Source organism: Cavia porcellus, unplaced genomic scaffold (genome assembly GCF_034190915.1).
Source record: "Cavia porcellus strain 051 isolate PalLab524CR breed Dunkin Hartley unplaced genomic scaffold, mCavPor4.1 scaffold_25, whole genome shotgun sequence".
Taxonomy (NCBI): domain Eukaryota; kingdom Metazoa; phylum Chordata; class Mammalia; order Rodentia; family Caviidae; genus Cavia; species Cavia porcellus.
The window spans coordinates 48,010,483-48,023,678 of NW_026947508.1; the positions used below are offsets into that span (position 1 = coordinate 48,010,483).

General features: G+C 38.8%; 1 protein-coding gene across 1 annotated transcript in view; it reads left to right on the forward strand.

The window, feature by feature from the left end:
• Positions 1-13,196, forward strand: part of Scp2 (sterol carrier protein 2) — a 179,510-nt gene that overhangs the window by 76,160 nt on the left and 90,154 nt on the right. The gene's annotated exons all lie outside the window — the stretch shown is intronic.

The window sequence follows — 13,196 nt, forward strand, 5'->3', positions numbered from 1 at the left end:
GTTTGAGTTATGACTGGCCTGACAATTTGGGTTATAACTGGAATTTTAGTTTTAGTTGTTTTTAAGAGAATAAAACAAAACTATAAAATAAAACAAAATGATAGGAATTATCTTGGATTTCAAAAACAAGACAATAGAAAATCAACAAGTTACTATATTGTACATTGTTATCCTCTAAATAGTTGCTCAGTCTACCAGATATAATCATGCAAAGTTAATCAAATGATATAAACCCTAAGTTGTTTCTTTACTTCAGTTGCCATCATTTCAGAAATTTCAGGTGTTTGCCTTCTAATTTATTTTGTGCCCATGTCTCCTGGACTACTTCTGGGTGCACTGGAGATCTGAGATTGCACTTTGTTCTTTCGACTTAACATTTTCCTGTGTTCCTCTAAATCAGCCAGTTGCTGAGCCCTGGGCACTTCTGTACTGGCTCCCTGTCCTGCAGTGCAGAGGATTGGGCGAGGCATCTGGAATCCTCCATTCTGAGGTTCCCATGATGGTGGAGAGGTATGGGGTGGCAGCTCACCAGTGTTCCTGGAGTGGTGTCAGGGCCTTGGAATATGACCTCTTCTCCTCTGGGCTCACTGGGAGATGTGGCTTGTCTTTGGGCCTGTGGCATCAGGCTCACTTGGGGACATCTGGAATTTTTGGTTTAATTTATGATGAACAACTTGGGTTATGACTGGAATTTATTTTTAACTTAAGACCAAGGTCTTGAGTTTTGACCTGAATGTTGGCCTTTTGTAATTCCAGAGGTCTCAGATACAGATTTAACACTTAAAGAATTCTGAAAGGAACATAGCAACATCTTTTTCTGGATGGGCTTAATTGAAAAATCTGGGCAATGTGTTTCTATGATCTGCTTGTGTACAGGAGAGAGACTTTGAAGGCTGCGTAGAGGAGCCTGAACCTTCAGTTGACACCTCAAGTTATAACCAACTCTTAGGAATGTATTGAATCCATAAGTGAAGGGCCCACTGTAATGAGATTAAAACTTGTTTCTGATCCTATGCAGAGTCTAAAATATGTGTATAGGTCACACACACATAAGGAAAAAAAAATTGTATAACTATTTTAATATTAAATTTATTGGGATCAACACAAGTTACCTTTGGCCTCCACAATTACAAGGGTGCTCAGAATGGTGGCTGTTAGCTTCCAGATATTTGTTGGTACAACGAACTGCTGAAGTGTACGTAGATTTTTTTTGCAGTCTGTATATAGTGTGGTGCTGGTATTGAACCCAGAGCCTTGTGCATGGTAGGAAAGTAGTCTGCCACTGAGCTATATTCCTAGCTCTTAATAATAGATTTGAGGCATGTGAGCTAAAGCCCACCACAGAGATCCCTACCTAGTGGTGTAGCCATGGGACTCTACTTGGAATCTGCATCCCCACACAGTGCGGGGACCTTTAGGTCATCACTTGAGTCCTAGCTGGGCCTCACCCAGCAACCTCCAGATAGTCAGGAGCCACCGAGTGTGAACTGAAGCCTGCCATAGCAGTCCTTACCCTAGCTATGCAGCTGCGGGACTTTGCTTGGAACCTGGTAGGCCCTCACCCAGTGTCCCCAAACAGTGCGGGACCTCTAGGTCATCACTCGGGTCTTCGCCCAGTGAGTTTCAGGTAACTGGGAGCCCCTGCGTGTGTTTGAGCTGAAGCCTGCCACAGCGATCCCTACCTAGTGGTGTAGTGGCGGGTCTTTGCTCAGAATCTGGTAGAGCCACATCCAGAGATCCCCCCAAAAGCCAGGGAACTTCGGTGTGCCACGCGGTGTGAGCTGAAAGCCTGCTCAGTATATTCCACATATCATTCAGCCTTACTGTGCCACACAGAACCTGCCCAGTGACCTCAAGCAGCCAGGGAGTTTTGGTGAGCCATATGGGGAGAGCTGATGGTCCACCCAGTGTGCACTCACCATCTGGGGAGCCTTTTAAGTGCCACTAGGGATCCAGGAAATATGGGAAAATGAAAAAACAAGAAAGCAAAATGTAATCTCAAACCTCCAGCCCAACCCAAACAAACCTATGAGACATAGACATAGAGCAAAGTATAGGCATACACCTTAAACTTCTGAAATGATAGCAACTGAAGTAAAGAAGTAACTGCAAGCTGTAAAGGAACTCGGATCAGAAATAATCTCCCAGGTAAAGGAAGAAATGATAAAGATAATAAAAGAAATCCTGAACACATCTAAAGAAGATATAGTGAAAAAAAATTGAGGAGTACTGCAAAAAGACGGAAACCTTGCATGAACAAATAAAAAAGCAATGGAATGCATGAAACAGATTCAGGGAGATACAGAGGAAGTCAAAAATTCCATTGAAAGCTGGCAAAACTGCCTGAATGAATGTGAAGATAGACTTTTAGACTTAGAAGACAAGATTGCAGCTAGTGAACAAGAAAGGAAAGATCTTTTAAAAATAACAAAGAATCAGGAAATAACAGTTGCAAGATGATGTGAAGAAAAATAATGTAAGATTGATAGATGTAAATGAAAAGGAAGATGATAACACAAATGATCTCAAAAGACTATTTACAGAAATAATAACAGAAAATTTCCCAAATATGGGAAAGGAAACTGACATGCAGATAAGTGAAGCATATAGAACTCCAATTAGCCATAACCAAAATAAATCTATACCCATACATATAATAATCAATATCCCAGAAATGCAATATAAGAACAGGATATTAAAACTTGTTAGAGAAAAGAGACAGATTACCTATAAAGGAAAGCCCATCAGAATTACAGCAGACTTCTCAACAGAAACAATGAAGTCAAGAGCAACATGAAGTGAAGTATTTCAAATCCTAAAGGAAAATGACTTCCAAGCCAGATTGATGTACCTGCAAAACTGTCCTTCAAAGTTGATGGAGAAATAAGATACTTCCATGGCAAAGAACAGCTGAAGAACTTCATGACCACCAAACCAACCCTGCAAAGAATACGGAAAGATATTCTAGATAGACATAAAAACAACTAAGACTCCAAGAATACCAACAGAAAAAAGCCACTAAGCAAGGCAGACAATTAAAGAGAGGAGAAAGGTAAAGAGCCAAGAGCAGAAGCACAACATGACAAAAATGAGCCAGTATATATCAATTATAACCATTAATGTAAATAGTGTCAATACACCAATTAAAAGAAACAGATTGGCAGAATGGATCAAGAAACAACATCCAGCCATGTGCTGTATACAAGAAACTCATCTAACTCAAAAGGAAATTCATAGACTGAAAGTCAAAGGATGAAAAATAATACTTAGTGCAACAGGAACCTCCCCAAAAAGCAGAGGTAGCTGTACTGTTTGCAGATCATGTGAATTTCAAACCAAGAGTGATCAGAAGAGATGAAGAAGGTCACTACATACTAGTTAAGGGAAAACTTCAAGAGGAAGAGATAACAACCCTAAATGTATATGCACCAAATATGGGAGCAACCAGCTGTATAAAACAAATATTAATAGAAATGAAAAATCAAGTAAGCAATAATACAGTTATAATAGGAGACCTTAACAATTATAATGGGAGACCTTTGACACAAAAAGACTGATTAACTAGACAGAAAATCAGCAAATAAATAACAGAATTGAATCAAACTTGTGAACAAATGGATTTAGTAGATGTGAACAGAGTGTTCCACCAAACAGCATCAGAATATACATTCTTTTCAGCAGCACATTGGACATTCTCTAAAATAGACCATATATTAGCCCACAGAACACACTTAAGTAAATGCAAAAGAATTGAAATTACCTTATGCATATTATCTGATCATAGTGCTATAAAGCTGGAAATTAGTGATAAAAGAAACTGTAAAAACTCCAAAAACACATGGAAATGAAATAATATACTCGTGAATTATCAATGGGTTATAGAAGAAATTAAGGAAGAAATAAAAAATATGTACAAGTAAACGAAAATACAAATACATCTTACTGGAACCTATAGAATGCAGTGAAAGCAGTCCTCAGAGGGAAATTTATTGACGTGGACTCCCACATCAGGAAAACAGAACGAATACAAATAACCTGGTGCTACACATCAAACATCTAGAAAAAGAAGAGCAAGTCAAGGCCAAAGCCCAAAAAGGGAAGAAAGTATGAAGATCATAGTGAAAGTCAATGCGATAGAGACTAAGAAAACAATACAAAGAATTAATGAATCAAAGAGTTGGTTCTTTGAAAGAATAAATAAAATCGATAATCCCCTAGCCAACATCATTAAAGGAAAGAAAAAACTCAGATTTGGGCAATAAGGAATGAAAAGGGCAAAATCACTATAGACCCTGTGGAAATACAGAAGATCATTAATACTTACTTAGCAAACTTTTACTCTTGTAGGTTTGATAACACAGGAAAAATGGACAGATTCCTAGAAGCATATGAATTACCAAAGCTGAATCAAGAAGGCATAAAACTGCCAAATTAAAAAAAAAAAACAGAAACTGCTGAATAACGCAATTTCAGTTAATGAAATTGAAAATGTAATTAGAAAGAAAGAAAGAAAGAAAAGTCCAGGTCCTGATGGATTCACAGCTGAATTCTACAAGAAATTCAAGGAAGACTTAATGCCGACACTCCTCAGATTCTACAGGGAAATTGAAAGGGAAGCAGTTCTCCATAACTCATTCTTGGAAGCAACTATTAGCCTAATACCAAAACCAGAGAAAGACCCAACCAAAAAAGAACTATAGGCTAATTTCGCTAATGAACATAGATGCAAAAATCCTCAATAAAATCCTGCAAACAGAATACAGCAAGTCATCAAGAAGATTACACACCATGACATGTAGGATTCATTCCAGGAATGCAGGGATGGTTCAACATATACAAATCAATAAGCGTAATATATCAGTAGAGTCAAATATAAGAGTAACATAATTATCTGCAGAAAATTTCTGCAAAAAAGCTGCAGAAAAAGCTGTTGAAAAACTCCAACACTTATTCATGATAAGAACTCTATGGAAAACTGGAATAGATGGTCTCTACCTCAATCTAATAAAAGCCATCTATGACAGACCAACAGCCAGCTTCATATTAAATGGTCAAAAACTGAAAGCTTTCACTCTAAAATGAGGAACAAGACAAGGCTGTCCACTATTACCACTCCTGTTCAGTATAGTGCTTGAAATACTAGTCAGAGCAATTTGACAAGAGAGAGAAATAAAAGGAATAAAGATAGGAAAGGAAAAGGTTAAACTATTATTATTTGCAGATGACATGATACTCTGTATAGAAGACCCACAAAACTCCATTGAAAAACTTCTAGATGTAATAACCAAATTCAGTAATGTAGCTGGATACTAAGTTAACACTCAAAAAATCAATAGCATTCTTCTACACAAACAAACTTACTGAGAGGAAGATAAGAGAAACCACACCCTTTACAATAGCATCCAAAAAAATGAAATACTTAGGAATCAATCTAACAAAGGAAGGAAAAGATCTATCCAGTGAAAATTACAGTACCCTGAAAAATGAAATCAAAGAGGATCTCAGGAGGAGCAAAGATGGTGGATAGAAAACAAAGATGGCTACACAGGCTCCCTGAGATAGTCAACTTAGAATTCAACATAATACACAGTGGGGAGCCCTAAACAGAGGGAGATGAATTCTCTCATCCCAAGAAGAAATTTAGGTGACTTGCCACCATCCTAGGTCCCACGGCGACTTGCCAAGGTACCGCCATGACTTGCCAAGCCGTCTGAGGTCCCGCTGCTTCGACATTGAGTTCGGGGGTTGGCGAGCCAAAAGGAGAGCTGGGTTGGCAGGGTGCCTACATCGACCTATGGTGAGTGACGGGAGTGGAGCCATTGCATAAATAGGGGGTCTCTGATGGATGACATTCTGGGACCCGGCAGGACTGGCAAGTACAAGGGGCAGCAGTGACTTCAGTCACTTGTTCCCTCACGAACGGGATTGGTGGAGTGAGCTAGGCCTGGGTCACGTGACCTGGCTGAGAGCCAATAAGTTATCCAAAATCAAGTCCCTATAGTAGTGGCACACACTAACCTCACTAACCCAGTGAAGCCTCAGAAGTTTGACTGACAGTGCAGGCCACAGAAGCTTGACTGATGTGGAGGGGAGGCAGCGCAAAAGAAATACAGTATAGGCAATAGCAGCTTGATTGATCCCTGCGCTGCCGTGCTCCAGCTGCTGCCTCCGGTACCTCCAGGCTGCTAGCAAGACTTGTTGCTGCGGCCGCCAGAGACTGGGAGCGGAGCAACTTGGGACCCACTGGCTGCCTCTGCTCCTGCCGCCACCGCTGATCCAGAGGGAAGGCGGCGCAAAGTCCACCACTGCCACCTCTGCGCTCCAGCCGCTGCCACCTGGAGGGGAGGCCATGCAAAGTAATACAGTGCAGGCCACAGCAGCTTGACTGATCCGAAGGGGAGGGGCCAGCCTATGCTCTCCCTGTCTGCAACTCACTAGCACACGACACTGTGAAGGGTCATGTAGCCAGCACACTTCAGAAGAATTGTAACCAACAAAGAAAAACTGGGGCCTCCTGGAAGAAGCAAAAAAGATGGAAAGAGGAAGCAACAAGAAAAAGTCCCCAGGTCCCAACCCTGAAAAACATTGACCCAGGGCAGGTAAATACAAAGGAGAATGAGAACAGCAAACATGCAATATCAAACACAGTGCCAGTGGACATAAAGAGATATCTTCGGGACCTCATAGACGAATTCAAAAGTAAAATATTGAGCCAAATAAAGCAAGATATAAGATTAATAAAAGAGATACTTAATACCCCTCAAGCAGACACAGATGGAAGAAGGGAGGAACTCAAACAATGGAGAGAACCATTTGATGAAGAATATAAAAAAAATAGAATACATGAAGCAGATTCAAAGAGATCACCAGGAAATTAAAAACTCTATGGATGGGGCTGGGGATTTAGCTCAATGGCATAAGCACCTGCCTCATAAGCATACAGTCATGAGTTTGATCCCTGGTACTGATAAAAAAAAAAAAAAAACTATGGAAAGATGGTGAATCAGCTTGAAAGAAACTCAGGTTATCCAAACTGGAGGACAGTTTTGTAATGTGGAAGTATAAAAGGGAAAACTTTTTAAAAATAACAAAGAAATAAGTAGTAACAATACAAAGGCTAGAAGACAACAAAAGGATCTATAACTTGAGAGTAAAGAATGTGAATGAAGAAACTGGGGTACAAACAAAGGAACTACAAAGGTTATTCACAGAAATCATTAAGGAAAACTTCCCAAACATAGGAAAAGGAAATGATATTCTGATATATGAGGCATACAGAACTCCAGCCACCTACAACCAAAACAGAGCTACACCCAGGCATATAATAATCAAGATCCCATAAGTTCAATATAAGAACAAAATATTAACAGCTGTTAGAGATAAGAAACAGATAACCTATAAAGGAAGGCCCATCAGAATAATGGCAGACTTCTCGACACAAACCATCAAGTCAAGAAGAGCCTGGAGTGAAATATACCAAGCCCTGAAAGAAAATAACCTCCATCCCAGATTGATATACCCCGATAAACTGTCTCTAGAAATTAATGGAGAAACAAAACAAGATGCTTCCAAGACAAAGAAGAACTTGGGAAATTCACAACCACCAATCCAACTCTATGGAGAATACTGCAGGGCATTCTAGAGAGAGAGAAAAGTACTATGTTTCCAGGAACAGTGGCAGAAGGCCTCAATGACTGGAGCAGAAAATAGAATGAAGAAGATAAGCAGACAACTGATGGCAAAAAAAAAAGCATAACAGAAATGAGGCAGAGAAGATTTTATTCAAAACTGATATGATTGATAGTATCAAGTCTGAAAGTATAGGCAACTACACTGAAGATGACAAGACTCTACGATACACATTCTGGTTTGATAACTGCCGACTTTTGAAGTTCTATACTATATACAAAGTTGTGTTTTTATTAATACTGTTATGTACTGATCTATTCAATGATACTATGTCTGATGATATAGCCAATTCTGTTGAAGATAACAAGAGATAACACAGGAACTATTGTAGCACTCCTTGTACAAAGGTCTTATATGTCTTTCGTTTCATGTGTTTATAGGAATACGTTTTGTTTTGTCTTACTTTGTTTTGTTTCTCCCTCTAATATAGAAAGGATAGAAATACATGTTAAGCCTCATGCATGTGCAGAATCGTAAGAACAGTTTATGAGAACTGATCTTATGACACATGATGAAATGAACAAATATTTTGAAGAAAAAGAGACACTAAAATACCCAGTGCTGATCCTGGAGTGTCATAATGTGACACCCAGCAATAGTATTATTCTTTCTTCAGAGTGATATTAGCCTGTTTGGGTTTGTTTAATCTCAACATAATTGAAGATGTGTATAATTGCATGTATGTTTAAGTGTATAGGATTGATAACCATATTTCTAAGTTTTTGTTGGATAGTTGAACAGAACTGGTTGCAGTTTCACTCTTTGAATTCCCACTTTATATGCTCCACTTTAGTATCTTGAATAACTATTTTTAAGAGGACAATGTGTAATCATCAATTAGTGATTTCTTACTGTTTATTTTTTTCTTTGAAAGTATGTATTATTTCTATCCATTTTCTGTTTTGTTTAGTCTTTCTTTAAATAAAATAAAAAAAAAAAACACTACAGTACTCAGTGCTGATCCTGGAGTGTCATGATGTGAAATCCAGCAATACTATTATTTTTTGTTCAGAATGATTTTAGCCTGCTTTAGTTTGTTTAATCTCAACATAAATGAAGATATAGATAACTGGCTGCCCGGGAGAACATGGCAGACAGATAACAGCAACTACCGGAGGCTCTCTGAAAAACTAGGCTCAGAAGCCAGGTATGGTGCGGACTAAAGAGACATAAGCAGGTGGAGTTATGCTCTGCTGACTCAGTAACGAACTCGGCTGAGAGAAACCAACTTGGAATGCAGTCCTGGTGCTAAAACAGGAACAGAAAAGTCTCGCTGCTGAGGCTGGACCCTGTGCCATTGGAAGCCGCGATTTGGGTTTCTCGCCGCGCAGTGGCTGGCTGCCTCTACATCGGCTCGGCAAGGAGAGAGAAGCGCGGAAACTCTGAGAACGGGAGTCTGCGAACGGAGTCGAAAACAGGACGGGCAGGGAGGCATGTTCTGACTTGTGGCGAGGTGAGTGAGAGAAACTGACACTCCACCACAGTTTGACTCCAGTGGACTTTCTGGGCCCGAGCAGTCCTGCGGGAGCAGGGCGCGGTGGCGACTCCAGCCACACATTCCCCTCTCGGGCGGGATTGGTGAAAAGTGCCTGGCCTGCGTGAGGCTGCCGGTGGACCCCGTAGGCTGGCCCAAACCAGATCTCAGAGCCTGACGAGGCCGGGAGGGGTGGGCCCCCGCGTAGGCTGCCTGGTGCGCAGCGGTGAGTGGGAACACCTAACCGGCGCAATTCGATCAGGCTGTGGCTGACAGGGAGAGAAGCTGGGCCTCTCATATAAGCTTGCATATATAAGGAACAGAGAATATGGGAAGAGGCAGCAACAAGAAAGGCTCCTCGGCCCCCAATTCTGAGAAACAGGCAATAGCGGACACCGCACCAATACACATAAAGCACCATATAGAGAGCCTCATAGACCAATTCAGGAATGAAGTTATCAACGACCTGAAGCTAGAAGTATGCAAAATAGTTAGAGAAATGCTAAGCCCCACCCAAGAAAAAACAGATGGTGGAATGGAAGAACAGAAAAAGAGGGGAGAATTGTTTGATGGAGAAAACAGGGAAAGCATAGAATACGTGAAGCAGGTTCATAGGGACTACCAAGAAACTAAGAAGTCTATCGAAGACTGGCATAACAGCTTGAAAGAAACTAAGGACAGACTATCTGAACTGGAGGGCAGAATTGTAATATGGGAGAATGAAATGAAAAACTTCTTAAAAATAACAAAGAAACAAACAGCAATAATACAAAGACAAGAAGATGATAAGAGGATCCATAACTTAAGGATTAAGAACATAAAAGAAGAAGTAGGGACACAAACAAATGAACTACAAAAGCTACTCACAGAAATAATCCAGAATTTTCCTAATTTAGCAAAAGGTAAAGATACTCAGATGTATGAGGCATACAGGACCCCAGCTACCTACAACCCAAACAGAGCAACACCCAGGCATATAATAATAAAAATTCCAGAAATTCAATACAAGAACAGAATATTAAAAGCTGTCAGAGACAAGAAACAGACCACTTACAAGGGAGCACCCATCAGAATTACAGCAGATTTCTCTGCACAAACCATCAAATCATGAAGAGCGTGGGGGGAAATAATTCAAGCTTTGAAAGATAATAATCTCCATTCAAGATTGAGATATCCTGCACAACTGTCCCTGGAAATTGATGGAAAAACAAGGTGCTTCCAGGATAAAGAGGAACTGGGGGAATTTGCAACCACCAATTCAACTCTACAGAGAGTATTGCAGGATATTCTAAAAAAAGAAAAATACAAAGAATCCAGAAATAGTGGAGGCCACAACTAATGGAGCAGAGAACAAAGTGAAGAAGACAAACTGACAGCTACTGACAGAATAAGAGCTCAACAGAAATGAGGCAGAGAAGATTGGATGATAGGAACAGCTATTTTGGAGAAAATGACATCTTAATAGGTAATACTGATTTAGTATCATCTTGTTTTGAAGTCTCATCTAGCTTTTTTCCTTCTGTCTCCAATGGTCTAAATAGGTTGTATCTTACTGGATTTTATTATGTACGATAGTATAAGCAAAAACCTTTTAAAGACAAGGAGATTATACAGAAACCATTATTCATTTTCTGTTAGTCGATTCTAAATACTCTGTAATGCTGTCATTCTCTTAAATGGTTTTACACTGTTTTGATATACTTAATGCTACAGTATACGAAGTTGTACTCAAGGATTTCAAGGAAAGAGACAATATGGTAACTACTTTTAGGTCAGGATTATCTGGTGGTGAAACACTATTCTGCCTAAATGGTTATGTTTTGATCTGTGCTGTTTCGTTGTTATGCCCTCTTTTATCTCAATCTCCACTCCATTATTTACTTTTTTAATACTTTTTTAAAATTTTTATCCTTTTAATTAAAGGAAAAAAAATAACAGGATATATTATAGTAACCCACTTTGATTTTCCATTACCTCGATTTAAAGCCCTGTATTACTCTCACCATCTGGTTTTTAACTGATGTTCCCCTATTCTGTTTTGCTGGATAGTATCAGGTTCGAAAATTTAGGCATCAGCTGTGAAGATAATGAGATTCATTATAACGCCCATTCTCATTGACTTTTATCTACTTTTGAAGACCTACAATGTCTCCAATGGTTTGGTTTTGTCGGTTTTGTTCTTTACTGTTTTGTTCAATTGTATTATAACTAATGGTATAGGCAATTCTATTAGAGATAGAGGGAGGCATTATGGTAACCATTGTTGATCACCTTGTATTATGTTTTCACATTATCTATTATGTCCACCCTTTTGACTTGACCGATTCTGTTCTGTTATGTCACATTTGGCTTTACTCTCTTCCAAAAAAGTAATAAGAACCGTGAGAGCAATGAAACCCAAAATGTGTAATAGTCATTGTACAAAAGAGAGGAAAAGAAAGTGCTCTAAACTATATAACTGCATGTATATTTAAGTGTATAAGATAGAATATGATATCACAGAGTTTTATTGGATCATTGAACAGAACTGTTTGCAGTATCATTGATGGAATGTCCACTTTACAAGCTTTAATTTTGTGACTTGAACAATTATTTCTAAGATGACAATATGTAATCCATTAACTAGTAATTTCCTACTGTTCATTTTTTTTCTGCAAATCTGTATAACTTGTACCCTTTCTCTGCTTTTTTTCTTTTCTCCTTAAATAAAATTTAAAAAAAAAGATATAGATAACTGCATGTATGTTTACGTGTATATGATTGACAACCATATTACTAAGTTTTTGTTGGATAGTTGAACCGAATTGTTTGGAGTCTCATTGTTTGAATTCCTACTTTATATGTTTCACTTTGTATCTTGAACAACTATTTGTAAAAGGACAATATGTAACATCAACTAGTGATTTCTTATTGTTTATTTTTTTCTGTGAATATACGTATTATTTCTACCCATTTTCTGTTTTGTTTAGTCTTTCTTTAAATAAAATTTAAAAAAAAAGAAAGAAATCAGCACCTCTTATGTTGGAGATGATACTGAATACTTTCTTATAGTTTGGCTGCTCCTCTTCCTACCAACCCATGTGTAAATTTCTTGTAAACCTAAGGAGACAGTAAAACATTTGTACTTCCTATAACAAGGAAAGTGCTACCATCTGAGGCCACATTTGTGTGGTTATTATAATTGTTACTGCTTCTTTTCATGTTCAACTCCAGTCTCTTCCCCTATGGTTTATGTGCATGGTCTGGTTTCTATTTCTTCATAGTACAAGCCTTTTTCAACTCATGGCCTTTTAAGTATCTAAAAGCCTGTTCTTGTGCTTAATTCTTTCTCTTTTCTTTAATTCTTTCTCATGAGACTTGTTTCATGACACATCATTAGTCAAATTTCGATACTGTGACCACATGAAGCTTTTGTTTTAGTCACATCACACTGGTAAGTGTCATTGGGCTTAGAAATTGAACAGAACTTCCTAGCTTGTATCCCAGTTGGTGCTCCTTTTCTCAGGTTGTTTTGCAGGCTCAAGAATACAAGTGGACATTTAATTTATTTTTACATCCTTTGCATTGATAAACTGTAGTGAAGTCTATTTGGATCCAGCAGCCTCTCCCAGCTTCAGGTTTACTGAGAGTTCCTTCAATCTCATAACCCAGTTTTGGGTAGAAATGTTAACCCAAGCACAGTTGAGCTTAAGGGTTAGTGCTAGCCTTTTCTTTGATTTGAGGCATTAACCAATGCCTGTTATTTTTCAGAGAGTATTTTATAGGACACAAGGCTCATAAGATGCTCTGTGACATGGATCAGATAAGTTAGGAAGTGCTTCATACAATGGGGAGAGCTCCAAATGTCTTACAGGAAGGAAATTTCTTTAACCCATTTAATGGTTTGCTTTTTTTTTTTTTTTGGTGCTGGGGATCTAACTCGTGACCATGTACCTGCAAGGCAAGTGCTTATGCCACTGAGCTAAATCCCCAGCCTCAACCCATCTAATCTTGTTTGACAGAAGAACCCTCTTTAAAAAAGTAATATCAAAAA